The sequence below is a fragment of the Anomaloglossus baeobatrachus genome, chromosome 9 (genome assembly GCF_048569485.1).
Source record: "Anomaloglossus baeobatrachus isolate aAnoBae1 chromosome 9, aAnoBae1.hap1, whole genome shotgun sequence".
Taxonomy (NCBI): domain Eukaryota; kingdom Metazoa; phylum Chordata; class Amphibia; order Anura; family Aromobatidae; genus Anomaloglossus; species Anomaloglossus baeobatrachus.
Genome location: NC_134361.1, coordinates 165,257,732 through 165,275,174, shown reverse-complemented (window position 1 = coordinate 165,275,174; position 17,443 = coordinate 165,257,732). Strand labels below are relative to the sequence as shown.

At 47.2% G+C, this 17,443-nt stretch overlaps 10 non-coding genes and 1 pseudogene across 10 annotated transcripts; all 11 read right to left on the bottom strand.

Annotated features, from left to right (window-relative positions):
- Positions 1-411: 411 nt before the first annotated feature.
- LOC142253310 (U2 spliceosomal RNA) lies at positions 412-606 on the bottom strand. Its single transcript, XR_012726611.1, has one exon. It is a non-coding gene; the product is annotated as a U2 spliceosomal RNA (small nuclear RNA).
- Positions 607-1,303: 697 nt separating this feature from the next.
- On the bottom strand, positions 1,304-1,445 carry LOC142253739 (U2 spliceosomal RNA; annotated as a pseudogene).
- Positions 1,446-2,833: 1,388 nt separating this feature from the next.
- On the bottom strand, positions 2,834-3,024 carry LOC142252749 (U2 spliceosomal RNA). The gene has a single exon (XR_012726116.1). It is a non-coding gene; the product is annotated as a U2 spliceosomal RNA (small nuclear RNA).
- Positions 3,025-4,412: 1,388 nt separating this feature from the next.
- Positions 4,413-4,603, bottom strand: LOC142252925 (U2 spliceosomal RNA). The gene has a single exon (XR_012726286.1). It is a non-coding gene; the product is annotated as a U2 spliceosomal RNA (small nuclear RNA).
- A 1,388-nt stretch (positions 4,604-5,991) lies between these two features.
- On the bottom strand, positions 5,992-6,182 carry LOC142252748 (U2 spliceosomal RNA). The gene has a single exon (XR_012726115.1). It is a non-coding gene; the product is annotated as a U2 spliceosomal RNA (small nuclear RNA).
- A 1,388-nt stretch (positions 6,183-7,570) lies between these two features.
- On the bottom strand, positions 7,571-7,761 carry LOC142252747 (U2 spliceosomal RNA). Its single transcript, XR_012726114.1, has one exon. It is a non-coding gene; the product is annotated as a U2 spliceosomal RNA (small nuclear RNA).
- A 1,396-nt stretch (positions 7,762-9,157) lies between these two features.
- Positions 9,158-9,348, bottom strand: LOC142252860 (U2 spliceosomal RNA). The gene has a single exon (XR_012726226.1). It is a non-coding gene; the product is annotated as a U2 spliceosomal RNA (small nuclear RNA).
- Positions 9,349-10,736: 1,388 nt separating this feature from the next.
- Positions 10,737-10,927, bottom strand: LOC142252746 (U2 spliceosomal RNA). Its single transcript, XR_012726113.1, has one exon. It is a non-coding gene; the product is annotated as a U2 spliceosomal RNA (small nuclear RNA).
- Positions 10,928-12,315: 1,388 nt separating this feature from the next.
- On the bottom strand, positions 12,316-12,514 carry LOC142253173 (U2 spliceosomal RNA). Its single transcript, XR_012726489.1, has one exon. It is a non-coding gene; the product is annotated as a U2 spliceosomal RNA (small nuclear RNA).
- A 2,186-nt stretch (positions 12,515-14,700) lies between these two features.
- On the bottom strand, positions 14,701-14,891 carry LOC142252745 (U2 spliceosomal RNA). Its single transcript, XR_012726112.1, has one exon. It is a non-coding gene; the product is annotated as a U2 spliceosomal RNA (small nuclear RNA).
- A 1,388-nt stretch (positions 14,892-16,279) lies between these two features.
- On the bottom strand, positions 16,280-16,470 carry LOC142252744 (U2 spliceosomal RNA). Its single transcript, XR_012726111.1, has one exon. It is a non-coding gene; the product is annotated as a U2 spliceosomal RNA (small nuclear RNA).
- Positions 16,471-17,443: the final 973 nt, after the last annotated feature.

The following is a 17,443-nucleotide window of genomic DNA, read 5'->3' as shown; positions in this document are numbered from 1 at the left end:
CAAAAACCAATGCATGATAGGAATAAACAGGTAACTTTCTTTGGAGTGGAAGCGGAGAGATCGCACCAGATGCCAATTCTAGATCTTATCACACCTGTGGTCACTGCAGCAGCAGGTGAATCCACTTTGTCCAAAAGGGATCTATTCCATTCAATTGCAAATGATCTAGATAAGACAGAGAACTGCAGCACGGGACATAGCCGAGTTGGTCAGGTTGAGTGGTGATGAGTTTGCTATTTGGATGAATAAAGAAAGTTAAAAGTGTGAAAGATAAAAAACAAAAGGAGGAAGTGTGAAAAGTGAATGGGCCAAATTGAGGTGCATATGAAGACGTATGCTTTCTTCCAATTCATTAAACCGGGCTAATATGAATCAGGTGAATTGAGTTCTGCTTTTGGAAACTGGGTTAAGAAGGGGTGCACCGTTCCTGGAGGTACTGCAATACCAGGTCAATGCGTGGAGTGGACAGAGCAAGCTCTTTTTCCATCTCCCTGTTCTAAAAATCCATTTAATATATGGTCCCCAGATAGGGGACGTATCAGATATTAAACTGATAAGAACATATTTTGATTTAATGAAGCTTTCCAAAGCACCGCAAAAATGCATGACCGAAGTCACACCAAAAACAGTGCAAAGGCTAGGATTCGTGTGGACCCCTCCGTGAGAAGAGGATCCCCAAAAATCAACCCCGTCCCTCCGAGCCAGAAGGCCACAGCGAGGGTCAGGGATCTTCGGTGCTCCCCCAAGCCGAAGCCTGGTTGAGCCTTGTTGTTGCTCCCAGCGTCCACCGAGGCATCTTACCCAAGTGGAGTAGGGAGCTACTAGTCGTTGGTTTCGCAGCCGAGACTGCCCGGACCGTCAACCGGTGTTGGTTTCTCAGCCCAAGGCTGACCGGACCTCCAACCGGGTGTTCGTTTCTCAGCCCAAGGCTGACCGGACCTCCAACCGGGTGTTGGTTTCTCAGCCCAAGGCTAACCGGACCTCCAACCGGGTGTTGGTTTCTCAGCCAAAGCTGACCCGGACCTCCAACCGGGTGTTGGTTTCTCAGCCCAAAGCTGACCGGACCTCCGACCGGGATTATAAAAATTTCCCTTCTTAGCCAGAAGGCCGGGATAGGGCAATATGCTTGGAAAGTATGAATAGGCAAGGTGCGGAGTGCGACAGAGTCTGAGGCTTACCAGGGTCCCAACCTAGCAAGTTCAGACTCCCTCCAGGGTGTCCATTCCTGGGGCACATTGCACCATAACCCCCACACTTACTCAGTCTAATAGCCTCGATCCTGGTAGGGCCATGGTTTCCTCTAGATGGATATACTATCCTCCCAAAGTACTAACAAGCGCAACCTTCCAGTGTGCATTGCATCATTGTACTAAGGTGGCCGGAGCCTTAAACCACCTTTTCGAACGATACTACACTTGATCTTAGCCAAAAGGCCGAGAAGCGATAACCAGAATTGGTTTGGGCCTCGAGTGGCACCCTGGCCTATGCCGGACACATCTTAGGGAGAGAGAGCGAGAGGGAGACAAACCCACGCCTACAGAAGACATTTTGTCACCCAAGCCAACCCTTGAAAAGGCTGCTTTGCAGAGCAAAAACAAGAAGAATGGTGCGTTTTGCAGCCGCCGCCCCCCACTGCAATGAATCTGAATAACTCCTCCTTTAGGGCGCAAGCAACTCCCCTCCCCCTTGCAGTCTTTCCAATTCACGATACAAAAAGACGGACAGGACAGGTTGCCTGACTTTCCGTCACTGCCACCCTTTGCCATCCTTACCCGTAGAAAGCCCTTTCATCATCCCCAAACCCTAATCTTTTCCCTTTCCTTCCCAGCCCCCAAACCCTGCCCTCTGTACCCTTCTCACCACCCGCATCCCTTCTCCTGTCATCCCCCTACCACCCGGGAAAAAAAGAGCTTGCCCCCTCCTTACACTAGCCCACCCTCCCACCCAAAGAACAACTTCTGCTGCGCAGCTTGTTTTCTAGGCAGCAGCGCTATTGTGATGTCAGCGGGGGCATTGTGACAAGCCGCCAGTGTTCCGTCTCTTCATGTTGTGCACAGTTCAAACGGAAAATACATCAACAGGCAGACTACAGAAAAACTTACTATCAAAGGTTAGAGGGGGGCTTTCTCAGAGGGCTTTTTACAGTTTTTCTATTCCCAATTAGCCGTTTAAGTGTACTTATTGAAAGTAGTAATTCTTTCATAGGCCGCCCTTTCTTAGTATTTGACGTTCCTTATATTGCGGTATGAGGCTTTGCAGCAGGTTGCAAACATTCATCACCCATGACTGTCCCCAATTGAGCTCAGAAGCTCAATGTCTATCATGACCTCTCTTTTAGAATGTCCAAGAGCAAGCAAACTATTCCTCCAGGAGAGGGCGCCAACAGACTACTAAAGAGATCATCATTACTCAAAGAAAACCCCAAAAACCAATGCATGATAGGAATAAACAGGTAACTTTCTTTGGAGTGGAAGCGGAGAGATCGCACCAGATGCCAATTCTAGATCTTATCACACCTGTGGTCACTGCAGCAGCAGGTGAATCCACTTTGTCCAAAAGGGATCTATTCCATTCAATTGCAAATGATCTAGATAAGACAGAGAACTGCAGCACGGGACATAGCCGAGTTGGTCAGGTTGAGTGGTGATGAGTTTGCTATTTGGATGAATAAAGAAAGTCAAAAGTGTGAAAGATAAAAAACAAAAGGAGGAAGTGTGAAAAGTGAATGGGCCAAATTGAGGTGCATATGAAGACGTATGCTTTCTTCCAATTCATTAAACCGGGCTAATATGAATCAGGTGAATTGAGTTCTGCTTTTGGAAACTGGGTTAAGAAGGGGTGCACCGGTCCTGGAGGTACTGCAATACCAGGTCAATGCGTGGAGTGGACAGAGCAAGCTCTTTTTCCATCTCCCTGTTCTAAAAATCCATTTAATATATGGTCCCCAGATAGGGGACGTATCAGATATTAAACTGATAAGAACAGATACTACACTTGATCTTAGCCAAAAGGCCGAGAAGCGATAACCAGAATTGGTTTGGGCCTCGAGTGGCACCCTGGCCTATGCCGGACACATCTTAGGGAGAGAGAGCGAGAGGGAGACAAACCCACGCCTACAGAAGACATTTTGTCACCCAAGCCAACCCTTGAAAAGGCTGCTTTGCAGAGCAAAAACAAGAAGAATGGTGCGTTTTGCAGCCGCCGCCCCCCACTGCAATGAATCTGAATAACTCCTCCTTTAGGGCGCAAGCAACTCCCCTCCCCCTTGCAGTCTTTCCAATTCACGATACAAAAAGACGGACAGGACAGGTTGCCTGACTTTCCGTCACTGCCACCCTTTGCCATCCTTACCCGTAGAAAGCCCTTTCATCATCCCCAAATCCTAATCTTTTCCCTTTCCTTCCCAGCCCCCAAACCCTGCCCTCTGTACCCTTCTCACCACCCGCATCCCTTCTCCTGTCATCCCCCTACCACCCGGGAAAAAAAGAGCTTGCCCCCTCCTTACACTAGCCCACCCTCCCACCCAAAGAACAACTTCTGCTGCGCAGCTTGTTTTCTAGGCAGCAGCGCTATTGTGATGTCAGCGGGGGCATTGTGACAAGCCGCCAGTGTTCCGTCTCTTCATGTTGTGCACAGTTCAAACGGAAAATACATCAACAGGCAGACTACAGAAAAACTTACTATCAAAGGTTAGAGGGGGGCTTTCTCAGAGGGCTTTTTACAGTTTTTCTATTCCCAATTAGCCGTTTAAGTGTACTTATTGAAAGTAGTAATTCTTTCATAGGCCGCCCTTTCTTAGTATTTGACGTTCCTTATATTGCGGTATGAGGCTTTGCAGCAGGTTGCAAACATTCATCACCCATGACTGTCCCCAATTGAGCTCAGAAGCTCAATGTCTATCATGACCTCTCTTTTAGAATGTCCAAGAGCAAGCAAACTATTCCTCCAGGAGAGGGCGCCAACAGACTACTAAAGAGATCATCATTACTCAAAGAAAACCCCAAAAACCAATGCATGATAGGAATAAACAGGTAACTTTCTTTGGAGTGGAAGCGGAGAGATCGCACCAGATGCCAATTCTAGATCTTATCACACCTGTGGTCACTGCAGCAGCAGGTGAATCCACTTTGTCCAAAAGGGATCTATTCCATTCAATTGCAAATGATCTAGATAAGACAGAGAACTGCAGCACGGGACATAGCCGAGTTGGTCAGGTTGAGTGGTGATGAGTTTGCTATTTGGATGAATAAAGAAAGTCAAAAGTGTGAAAGATAAAAAACAAAAGGAGGAAGTGTGAAAAGTGAATGGGCCAAATTGAGGTGCATATGAAGACGTATGCTTTCTTCCAATTCATTAAACCGGGCTAATATGAATCAGGTGAATTGAGTTCTGCTTTTGGAAACTGGGTTAAGAAGGGGTGCAGCGGTCCTGGAGGTACTGCAATACCAGGTCAATGCGTGGAGTGGACAGAGCAAGCTCTTTTTCCATCTCCCTGTTCTAAAAATCCATTTAATATATGGTCCCCAGATAGGGGACGTATCAGATATTAAACTGATAAGAACAGATACTACACTTGATCTTAGCCAAAAGGCCGAGAAGCGATAACCAGAATTGGTTTGGGCCTCGAGTGGCACCCTGGCCTATGCCGGACACATCTTAGGGAGAGAGAGCGAGAGGGAGACAAACCCACGCCTACAGAAGACATTTTGTCACCCAAGCCAACCCTTGAAAAGGCTGCTTTGCAGAGCAAAAACAAGAAGAATGGTGCGTTTTGCAGCCGCCGCCCCCCACTGCAATGAATCTGAATAACTCCTCCTTTAGGGCGCAAGCAACTCCCCTCCCCCTTGCAGTCTTTCCAATTCACGATACAAAAAGACGGACAGGACAGGTTGCCTGACTTTCCGTCACTGCCACCCTTTGCCATCCTTACCCGTAGAAAGCCCTTTCATCATCCCCAAACCCTAATCTTTTCCCTTTCCTTCCCAGCCCCCAAACCCTGCCCTCTGTACCCTTCTCACCACCCGCATCCCTTCTCCTGTCATCCCCCTACCACCCGGGAAAAAAAGAGCTTGCCCCCTCCTTACACTAGCCCACCCTCCCACCCAAAGAACAACTTCTGCTGCGCAGCTTGTTTTCTAGGCAGCAGCGCTATTGTGATGTCAGCGGGGGCATTGTGACAAGCCGCCAGTGTTCCGTCTCTTCATGTTGTGCACAGTTCAAACGGAAAATACATCAACAGGCAGACTACAGAAAAACTTACTATCAAAGGTTAGAGGGGGGCTTTCTCAGAGGGCTTTTTACAGTTTTTCTATTCCCAATTAGCCGTTTAAGTGTACTTATTGAAAGTAGTAATTCTTTCATAGGCCGCCCTTTCTTAGTATTTGACGTTCCTTATATTGCGGTATGAGGCTTTGCAGCAGGTTGCAAACATTCATCACCCATGACTGTCCCCAATTGAGCTCAGAAGCTCAATGTCTATCATGACCTCTCTTTTAGAATGTCCAAGAGCAAGCAAACTATTCCTCCAGGAGAGGGCGCCAACAGACTACTAAAGAGATCATCATTACTCAAAGAAAACCCCAAAAACCAATGCATGATAGGAATAAACAGGTAACTTTCTTTGGAGTGGAAGCGGAGAGATCGCACCAGATGCCAATTCTAGATCTTATCACACCTGTGGTCACTGCAGCAGCAGGTGAATCCACTTTGTCCAAAAGGGATCTATTCCATTCAATTGCAAATGATCTAGATAAGACAGAGAACTGCAGCACGGGACATAGCCGAGTTGGTCAGGTTGAGTGGTGATGAGTTTGCTATTTGGATGAATAAAGAAAGTCAAAAGTGTGAAAGATAAAAAACAAAAGGAGGAAGTGTGAAAAGTGAATGGGCCAAATTGAGGTGCATATGAAGACGTATGCTTTCTTCCAATTCATTAAACCGGGCTAATATGAATCAGGTGAATTGAGTTCTGCTTTTGGAAACTGGGTTAAGAAGGGGTGCACCGGTCCTGGAGGTACTGCAATACCAGGTCAATGCGTGGAGTGGACAGAGCAAGCTCTTTTTCCATCTCCCTGTTCTAAAAATCCATTTAATATATGGTCCCCAGATAGGGGACGTATCAGATATTAAACTGATAAGAACAGATACTACACTTGATCTTAGCCAAAAGGCCGAGAAGCGATAACCAGAATTGGTTTGGGCCTCGAGTGGCACCCTGGCCTATGCCGGACACATCTTAGGGAGAGAGAGCGAGAGGGAGACAAACCCACGCCTACAGAAGACATTTTGTCACCCAAGCCAACCCTTGAAAAGGCTGCTTTGCAGAGCAAAAACAAGAAGAATGGTGCGTTTTGCAGCCGCCGCCCCCCACTGCAATGAATCTGAATAACTCCTCCTTTAGGGCGCAAGCAACTCCCCTCCCCCTTGCAGTCTTTCCAATTCACGATACAAAAAGACGGACAGGACAGGTTGCCTGACTTTCCGTCACTGCCACCCTTTGCCATCCTTACCCGTAGAAAGCCCTTTCATCATCCCCAAACCCTAATCTTTTCCCTTTCCTTCCCAGCCCCCAAACCCTGCCCTCTGTACCCTTCTCACCACCCGCATCCCTTCTCCTGTCATCCCCCTACCACCTGGGAAAAAAAGAGCTTGCCCCCTCCTTACACTAGCCCACCCTCCCACCCAAAGAACAACTTCTGCTGCGCAGCTTGTTTTCTAGGCAGCAGCGCTATTGTGATGTCAGCGGGGGCATTGTGACAAGCCGCCAGTGTTCCGTCTCTTCATGTTGTGCACAGTTCAAACGGAAAATACATCAACAGGCAGACTACAGAAAAACTTACTATCAAAGGTTAGAGGGGGGCTTTCTCAGAGGGATTTTTACAGTTTTTCTATTCCCAATTAGCCGTTTAAGTGTACTTATTGAAAGTAGTAATTCTTTCATAGGCCGCCCTTTCTTAGTATTTGACGTTCCTTATATTGCGGTATGAGGCTTTGCAGCAGGTTGCAAACATTCATCACCCATGACTGTCCCCAATTGAGCTCAGAAGCTCAATGTCTATCATGACCTCTCTTTTAGAATGTCCAAGAGCAAGCAAACTATTCCTCCAGGAGAGGGCGCCAACAGACTACTAAAGAGATCATCATTACTCAAAGAAAACCCCAAAAACCAATGCATGATAGGAATAAACAGGTAACTTTCTTTGGAGTGGAAGCGGAGAGATCGCACCAGATGCCAATTCTAGATCTTATCACACCTGTGGTCACTGCAGCAGCAGGTGAATCCACTTTGTCCAAAAGGGATCTATTCCATTCAATTGCAAATGATCTAGATAAGACAGAGAACTGCAGCACGGGACATAGCCGAGTTGGTCAGGTTGAGTGGTGATGAGTTTGCTATTTGGATGAATAAAGAAAGTCAAAAGTGTGAAAGATAAAAAACAAAAGGAGGAAGTGTGAAAAGTGAATGGGCCAAATTGAGGTGCATATGAAGACGTATGCTTTCTTCCAATTCATTAAACCGGGCTAATATGAATCAGGTGAATTGAGTTCTGCTTTTGGAAACTGGGTTAAGAAGGGGTGCACCGGTCCTGGAGGTACTGCAATACCAGGTCAATGCGTGGAGTGGACAGAGCAAGCTCTTTTTCCATCTCCCTGTTCTAAAAATCCATTTAATATATGGTCCCCAGATAGGGGACGTATCAGATATTAAACTGATAAGAACAGATACTACACTTGATCTTAGCCAAAAGGCCGAGAAGCGATAACCAGAATTGGTTTGGGCCTCGAGTGGCACCCTGGCCTATGCCGGACACATCTTAGGGAGAGAGAGCGAGAGGGAGACAAACCCACGCCTACAGAAGACATTTTGTCACCCAAGCCAACCCTTGAAAAGGCTGCTTTGCAGAGCAAAAACAAGAAGAATGGTGCGTTTTGCAGCCGCCGCCCCCCACTGCAATGAATCTGAATAACTCCTCCTTTAGGGCGCAAGCAACTCCCCTCCCCCTTGCAGTCTTTCCAATTCACGATACAAAAAGACGGAAAGACGGACAGGACAGGTTGCCTGACTTTCCGTCACTGCCACCCTTTGCCATCCTTACCCGTAGAAAGCCCTTTCATCATCCCCAAACCCTAATCTTTTCCCTTTCCTTCCCAGCCCCCAAACCCTGCCCTCTGTACCCTTCTCACCACCCGCATCCCTTCTCCTGTCATCCCCCTACCACCCGGGAAAAAAAGAGCTTGCCCCCTCCTTACACTAGCCCACCCTCCCACCCAAAGAACAACTTCTGCTGCGCAGCTTGTTTTCTAGGCAGCAGCGCTATTGTGATGTCAGCGGGGGCATTGTGACAAGCCGCCAGTGTTCCGTCTCTTCATGTTGTGCACAGTTCAAAAGGAAAATACATCAACAGGCAGACTACAGAAAAACTTACTATCAAAGGTTAGAGGGGGGCTTTCTCAGAGGGCTTTTTACAGTTTTTCTATTCCCAATTAGCCGTTTAAGTGTACTTATTGAAAGTAGTAATTCTTTCATAGGCCGCCCTTTCTTAGTATTTGACGTTCCTTATATTGCGGTATGAGGCTTTGCAGCAGGTTGCAAACATTCATCACCCATGACTGTCCCCAATTGAGCTCAGAAGCTCAATGTCTATCATGACCTCTCTTTTAGAATGTCCAAGAGCAAGCAAACTATTCCTCCAGGAGAGGGCGCCAACAGACTACTAAAGAGATCATCATTACTCAAAGAAAACCCCAAAAACCAATGCATGATAGGAATAAACAGGTAACTTTCTTTGGAGTGGAAGCGGAGAGATCGCACCAGATGCCAATTCTAGATCTTATCACACCTGTGGTCACTGCAGCAGCAGGTGAATCCACTTTGTCCAAAAGGGATCTATTCCATTCAATTGCAAATGATCTAGATAAGACAGAGAACTGCAGCACGGGACATAGCCGAGTTGGTCAGGTTGAGTGGTGATGAGTTTGCTATTTGGATGAATAAAGAAAGTCAAAAGTGTGAAAGATAAAAAACAAAAGGAGGAAGTGTGAAAAGTGAATGGGCCAAATTGAGGTGCATATGAAGACGTATGCTTTCTTCCAATTCATTAAACCGGGCTAATATGAATCAGGTGAATTGAGTTCTGCTTTTGGAAACTGGGTTAAGAAGGGGTGCACCGGTCCTGGAGGTACTGCAATACCAGGTCAATGCGTGGAGTGGACAGAGCAAGCTCTTTTTCCATCTCCCTGTTCTAAAAATCCATTTAATATATGGTCCCCAGATAGGGGACGTATCAGATATTAAACTGATAAGAACAGATACTACACTTGATCTTGGCCAAAAGGCCGAGAAGCGATAACCAGAATTGGTTTGGGCCTCGAGTGGCACCCTGGCCTATGCCGGACACATCTTAGGGAGAGAGAGCGAGAGGGAGACAAACCCACGCCTACAGAAGACATTTTGTCACCCAAGCCAACCCTTGAAAAGGCTGCTTTGCAGAGCAAAAACAAGAAGAATGGTGCGTTTTGCAGCCGCCGCCCCCCACTGCAATGAATCTGAATAACTCCTCCTTTAGGGCGCAAGCAACTCCCCTCCCCCTTGCAGTCTTTCCAATTCACGATACAAAAAGACGGACAGGACAGGTTGCCTGACTTTCCGTCACTGCCACCCTTTGCCATCCTTACCCGTAGAAAGCCCTTTCATCATCCCCAAACCCTAATCTTTTCCCTTTCCTTCCCAGCCCCCAAACCCTGCCCTCTGTACCCTTCTCACCACCCGCATCCCTTCTCCTGTCATCCCCCTACCACCCGGGAAAAAAAGAGCTTGCCCCCTCCTTACACTAGCCCACCCTCCCACCCAAAGAACAACTTCTGCTGCGCAGCTTGTTTTCTAGGCAGCAGCGCTATTGTGATGTCAACGGGGGCATTGTGACAAGCCGCCAGTGTTCCGTCTCTTCATGTTGTGCACAGTTCAAACGGAAAATACATCAACAGGCAGACTACAGAAAAACTTACTATCAAAGGTTAGAGGGGGGCTTTCTCAGAGGGCTTTTTACAGTTTTTCTATTCCCAATTAGCCGTTTAAGTGTACTTATTGAAAGTAGTAATTCTTTCATAGGCCGCCCTTTCTTAGTATTTGACGTTCCTTATATTGCGGTATGAGGCATTGCAGCAGGTTGCAAACATTCATCACCCATGACTGTCCCCAATTGAGCTCAGAAGCTCAATGTCTATCATGACCTCTCTTTTAGAATGTCCAAGAGCAAGCAAACTATTCCTCCAGGAGAGGGCGCCAACAGACTACTAAAGAGATCATCATTACTCAAAGAAAACCCCAAAAACCAATGCATGATAGGAATAAACAGGTAACTTTCTTTGGAGTGGAAGCGGAGAGATCGCACCAGATGCCAATTCTAGATCTTATCACACCTGTGGTCACTGCAGCAGCAGGTGAATCCACTTTGTCCAAAAGGGATCTATTCCATTCAATTGCAAATGATCTAGATAAGACAGAGAACTGCAGCACGGGACATAGCCGAGTTGGTCAGGTTGAGTGGTGATGAGTTTGCTATTTGGATGAATAAAGAAAGTCAAAAGTGTGAAAGATAAAAAACAAAAGGAGGAAGTGTGAAAAGTGAATGGGCCAAATTGAGGTGCATATGAAGACGTATGCTTTCTTCCAATTCATTAAACCGGGCTAATATGAATCAGGTGAATTGAGTTCTGCTTTTGGAAACTGGGTTAAGAAGGGGTGCACCGGTCCTGGAGGTACTGCAATACCAGGTCAATGCGTGGAGTGGACAGAGCAAGCTCTTTTTCCATCTCCCTGTTCTAAAAATCCATTTAATATATGGTCCCCAGATAGGGGACGTATCAGATATTAAACTGATAAGAACAGATACTACACTTGATCTTAGCCAAAAGGCCGAGAAGCGATAACCAGAATTGGTTTGGGCCTCGAGTGGCACCCTGGCCTATGCTGGACACATCTTAGGGAGAGAGAGCGAGAGGGAGACAAACCCACGCCTACAGAAGACATTTTGTCACCCAAGCCAACCCTTGAAAAGGCTGCTTTGCAGAGCAAAAACAAGAAGAATGGTGCGTTTTGCAGCCGCCGCCCCCCACTGCAATGAATCTGAATAACTCCTCCTTTAGGGCGCAAGCAACTCCCCTCCCCCTTGCAGTCTTTCCAATTCACGATACAAAAAGACGGACAGGACAGGTTGCCTGACTTTCCGTCACTGCCACCCTTTGCCATCCTTACCCGTAGAAAGCCCTTTCATCATCCCCAAACCCTAATCTTTTCCCTTTCCTTCCCAGCCCCCAAACCCTGCCCTCTGTACCCTTCTCACCACCCGCATCCCTTCTCCTGTCATCCCCCTACCACCCGGGAAAAAAAGAGCTTGCCCCCTCCTTACACTAGCCCACCCTCCCACCCAAAGAACAACTTCTGCTGCGCAGCTTGTTTTCTAGGCAGCAGCGCTATTGTGATGTCAGCGGGGGCATTGTGACAAGCCGCCAGTGTTCCGTCTCTTCATGTTGTGCACAGTTCAAACGGAAAATACATCAACAGGCAGACTACAGAAAAACTTACTATCAAAGGTTAGAGGGGGGCTTTCTCAGAGGGCTTTTTACAGTTTTTCTATTCCCAATTAGCCGTTTAAGTGTACTTATTGAAAGTAGTAATTCTTTCATAGGCCGCCCTTTCTTAGTATTTGACGTTCCTTATATTGCGGTATGAGGCTTTGCAGCAGGTTGCAAACATTCATCACCCATGACTGTCCCCAATTGAGCTCAGAAGCTCAATGTCTATCATGACCTCTCTTTTAGAATGTCCAAGAGCAAGCAAACTATTCCTCCAGGAGAGGGCGCCAACAGACTACTAAAGAGATCATCATTACTCAAAGAAAACCCCAAAAACCAATGCATGATAGGAATAAACAGGTAACTTTCTTTGGAGTGGAAGCGGAGAGATCGCACCAGATGCCAATTCTAGATCTTATCACACCTGTGGTCACTGCAGCAGCAGGTGAATCCACTTTGTCCAAAAGGGATCTATTCCATTCAATTGCAAATGATCTAGATAAGACAGAGAACTGCAGCACGGGACATAGCCGAGTTGGTCAGGTTGAGTGGTGATGAGTTTGCTATTTGGATGAATAAAGAAAGTCAAAAGTGTGAAAGATAAAAAACAAAAGGAGGAAGTGTGAAAAGTGAATGGGCCAAATTGAGGTGCATATGAAGACGTATGCTTTCTTCCAATTCATTAAACCGGGCTAATATGAATCAGGTGAATTGAGTTCTGCTTTTGGAAACTGGGTTAAGAAGGGGTGCACCGGTCCTGGAGGTACTGCAATACCAGGTCAATGCGTGGAGTGGACAGAGCAAGCTCTTTTTCCATCTCCCTGTTCTAAAAATCCATTTAATATATGGTCCCCAGATAGGGGACGTATCAGATATTAAACTGATAAGAACAGATTTTTTTGATTTAATGAAGCTTTCCAAAGCACCACAAAAAATGCATGACCGAAGTCACACCAAAAACAGTGCAAAGGCTAGGATTCGTGTGGACCCCACCGTGAGGAGAGGGTCCCCAAAAATCAACCCCGTCCCTCCGAGCCAGAAGGCCACAGCAAGGGTCAGGGATCTTCGGTGCTCCCCCAAGCCGAAGCCTGGTTGAGCCTTGTCGTTGCTCCCAGCGTCCACCCAGGCATCTTACCCAAGTGGAGTAGAGAGCTACTAGTTATTGGTTTCGCAGCCGAAACTGCCCGGACCGTCAACCGGTGTTGGTTTCTCAGCCCAAGGCTAACCGGACCTCCAACCGGGTGTTGGTTTCTCAGCCGAAGCTGACCCAGACCTCCAACCGGGTGTTGGTTTCTCAGCCGAAGCTGACCCGGACCTCCAACCGGGTGTTAGTTTCTCAGCCCAAAGCTGACCAGACCTCCGACCGGGATTATAAAAATTTCCCTTCCTAGCCAGAAGGCCGGGATAGGGTAATATGCTCAAAAAGTATGAAAAGGCAAGGTACGGTGTGCTACAGAGCCCAAGGCTTGCCGGGGTCCCAAGCCAGCAAGCTCAGACTCACTCCAGGGTCGTCAGTCCTGGGGCACGTTGTACTATAGCCCCCCACCCTTACTCAGTCTAATAGCCTTGCTCCTGGTAGGGCCATGTTTTCCTCTAGATGAATATACTATCCACCCAGAGTACTAGCAAGCGCAACCTTCCAGTGTGCAGTGTATCATTGTACTAAGGTGGCCTGGAGCTTAAACCACCTCTTCAAACAACACTACACATGATCTTAGCCAAAAGGCCGAGAAGCGATAACCAGAATTGGTTTGGGCCTCGAGTGGCACCCTGGCCTATGCCGGACACATCTTAGGGAGAGAGAGCGAGAGGGAGACAAACCCACGCCTACAGAAGACATTTTGTCACCCAAGCCAACCCTTGAAAAGGCTGCTTTGCAGAGCAAAAACAAGAAGAATGGTGCGTTTTGCAGCCGCCGCCCCCCACTGCAATGAATCTGAATAACTCCTCCTTTAGGGCGCAAGCAACTCCCCTCCCCCTTGCAGTCTTTCCAATTCACGATACAAAAAGACGGACAGGACAGGTTGCCTGACTTTCCGTCACTGCCACCCTTTGCCATCCTTACCCGTAGAAAGCCCTTTCATCATCCCCAAACCCTAATCTTTTCCCTTTCCTTCCCAGCCCCCAAACCCTGCCCTCTGTACCCTTCTCACCACCCGCATCCCTTCTCCTGTCATCCCCCTACCACCCGGGAAAAAAAGAGCTTGCCCCCTCCTTACACTAGCCCACCCTCCCACCCAAAGAACAACTTCTGCTGCGCAGCTTGTTTTCTAGGCAGCAGCGCTATTGTGATGTCAGCGGGGGCATTGTGACAAGCCGCCAGTGTTCCGTCTCTTCATGTTGTGCACAGTTCAAACGGAAAATACATCAACAGGCAGACTACAGAAAAACTTACTATCAAAGGTTAGAGGGGGGCTTTCTCAGAGGGCTTTTTACAGTTTTTCTATTCCCAATTAGCCGTTTAAGTGTACTTATTGAAAGTAGTAATTCTTTCATAGGCCGCCCTTTCTTAGTATTTGACGTTCCTTATATTGCGGTATGAGGCTTTGCAGCAGGTTGCAAACATTCATCACCCATGACTGTCCCCAATTGAGCTCAGAAGCTCAATGTCTATCATGACCTCTCTTTTAGAATGTCCAAGAGCAAGCAAACTATTCCTCCAGGAGAGGGCGCCAACAGACTACTAAAGAGATCATCATTACTCAAAGAAAACCCCAAAAACCAATGCATGATAGGAATAAACAGGTAACTTTCTTTGGAGTGGAAGCGGAGAGATCGCACCAGATGCCAATTCTAGATCTTATCACACCTGTGGTCACTGCAGCAGCAGGTGAATCCACTTTGTCCAAAAGGGATCTATTCCATTCAATTGCAAATGATCTAGATAAGACAGAGAACTGCAGCACGGGACATAGCCGAGTTGGTCAGGTTGAGTGGTGATGAGTTTGCTATTTGGATGAATAAAGAAAGTCAAAAGTGTGAAAGATAAAAAACAAAAGGAGGAAGTGTGAAAAGTGAATGGGCCAAATTGAGGTGCATATGAAGACGTATGCTTTCTTCCAATTCATTAAACCGGGCTAATATGAATCAGGTGAATTGAGTTCTGCTTTTGGAAACTGGGTTAAGAAGGGGTGCACCGGTCCTGGAGGTACTGCAATACCAGGTCAATGCGTGGAGTGGACAGAGCAAGCTCTTTTTCCATCTCCCTGTTCTAAAAATCCATTTAATATATGGTCCCCAGATAGGGGACGTATCAGATATTAAACTGATAAGAACAGATACTACACTTGATCTTAGCCAAAAGGCCGAGAAGCGATAACCAGAATTGGTTTGGGCCTCGAGTGGCACCCTGGCCTATGCCGGACACATCTTAGGGAGAGAGAGCGAGAGGGAGACAAACCCACGCCTACAGAAGACATTTTGTCACCCAAGCCAACCCTTGAAAAGGCTGCTTTGCAGAGCAAAAACAAGAAGAATGGTGCGTTTTGCAGCCGCCGCCCCCCACTGCAATGAATCTGAATAACTCCTCCTTTAGGGCGCAAGCAACTCCCCTCCCCCTTGCAGTCTTTCCAATTCACGATACAAAAAGACGGACAGGACAGGTTGCCTGACTTTCCGTCACTGCCACCCTTTGCCATCCTTACCCATAGAAAGCCCTTTCATCATCCCCAAACCCTAATCTTTTCCCTTTCCTTCCCAGCCCCCAAACCCTGCCCTCTGTACCCTTCTCACCACCCGCATCCCTTCTCCTGTCATCCCCCTACCACCCGGGAAAAAAAGAGCTTGCCCCCTCCTTACACTAGCCCACCCTCCCACCCAAAGAACAACTTCTGCTGCGCAGCTTGTTTTCTAGGCAGCAGCGCTATTGTGATGTCAGCGGGGGCATTGTGACAAGCCGCCAGTGTTCCGTCTCTTCATGTTGTGCACAGTTCAAACGGAAAATACATCAACAGGCAGACTACAGAAAAACTTACTATCAAAGGTTAGAGGGGGGCTTTCTCAGAGGGCTTTTTACAGTTTTTCTATTCCCAATTAGCCGTTTAAGTGTACTTATTGAAAGTAGTAATTCTTTCATAGGCCGCCCTTTCTTAGTATTTGACGTTCCTTATATTGCGGTATGAGGCTTTGCAGCAGGTTGCAAACATTCATCACCCATGACTGTCCCCAATTGAGCTCAGAAGCTCAATGTCTATCATGACCTCTCTTTTAGAATGTCCAAGAGCAAGCAAACTATTCCTCCAGGAGAGGGCGCCAACAGACTACTAAAGAGATCATCATTACTCAAAGAAAACCCCAAAAACCAATGCATGATAGGAATAAACAGGTAACTTTCTTTGGAGTGGAAGCGGAGAGATCGCACCAGATGCCAATTCTAGATCTTATCACACCTGTGGTCACTGCAGCAGCAGGTGAATCCACTTTGTCCAAAAGGGATCTATTCCATTCAATTGCAAATGATCTAGATAAGACAGAGAACTGCAGCACGGGACATAGCCGAGTTGGTCAGGTTGAGTGGTGATGAGTTTGCTATTTGGATGAATAAAGAAAGTCAAAAGTGTGAAAGATAAAAAACAAAAGGAGGAAGTGTGAAAAGTGAATGGGCCAAATTGAGGTGCATATGAAGACGTATGCTTTCTTCCAATTCATTAAACCGGGCTAATATGAATCAGGTGAATTGAGTTCTGCTTTTGGAAACTGGGTTAAGAAGGGGTGCACCGGTCCTGGAGGTACTGCAATACCAGGTCAATGCGTGGAGTGGACAGAGCAAGCTCTTTTTCCATCTCCCTGTTCTAAAAATCCATTTAATATATGGTCCCCAGATAGGGGACGTATCAGATATTAAACTGATAAGAACAGATACTACACTTGATCTTAGCCAAAAGGCCGAGAAGCGATAACCAGAATTGGTTTGGGCCTCGAGTGGCACCCTGGCCTATGCCGGACACATCTTAGGGAGAGAGAGCGAGAGGGAGACAAACCCACGCCTACAGAAGACATTTTGTCACCCAAGCCAACCCTTGAAAAGGCTGCTTTGCAGAGCAAAAACAAGAAGAATGGTGCGTTTTGCAGCCGCCGCCCCCCACTGCAATGAATCTGAATAACTCCTCCTTTAGGGCGCAAGCAACTCCCCTCCCCCTTGCAGTCTTTCCAATTCACGATACAAAAAGACGGACAGGACAGGTTGCCTGACTTTCCGTCACTGCCACCCTTTGCCATCCTTACCCGTAGAAAGCCCTTTCATCATCCCCAAACCCTAATCTTTTCCCTTTCCTTCCCAGCCCCCAAACCCTGCCCTCTGTACCCTTCTCACCACCCGCATCCCTTCTCCTGTCATCCCCCTACCACCCGGGAAAAAAAGAGCTTGCCCCCTCCTTACACTAGCCCACCCTCCCACCCAAAGAACAACTTCTGCTGCGCAGCTTGTTTTCTAGGCAGCAGCGCTATTGTGATGTCAGCGGGGGCATTGTGACAAGCCGCCAGTGTTCCGTCTCTTCATGTTGTGCACAGTTCAAACGGAAAATACATCAACAGGCAGACTACAGAAAAACTTACTATCAAAGGTTAGAGGGGGGCTTTCTCAGAGGGCTTTTTACAGTTTTTCTATTCCCAATTAGCCGTTTAAGTGTACTTATTGAAAGTAGTAATTCTTTCATAGGCCGCCCTTTCTTAGTATTTGACGTTCCTTATATTGCGGTATGAGGCTTTGCAGCAGGTTGCAAACATTCATCACCCATGACTGTCCCCAATTGAGCTCAGAAGCTCAATGTCTATCATGACCTCTCTTTTAGAATGTCCAAGAGCAAGCAAACTATTCCTCCAGGAGAGGGCGCCAACAGACTACTAAAGAGATCATCATTACTCAAAGAAA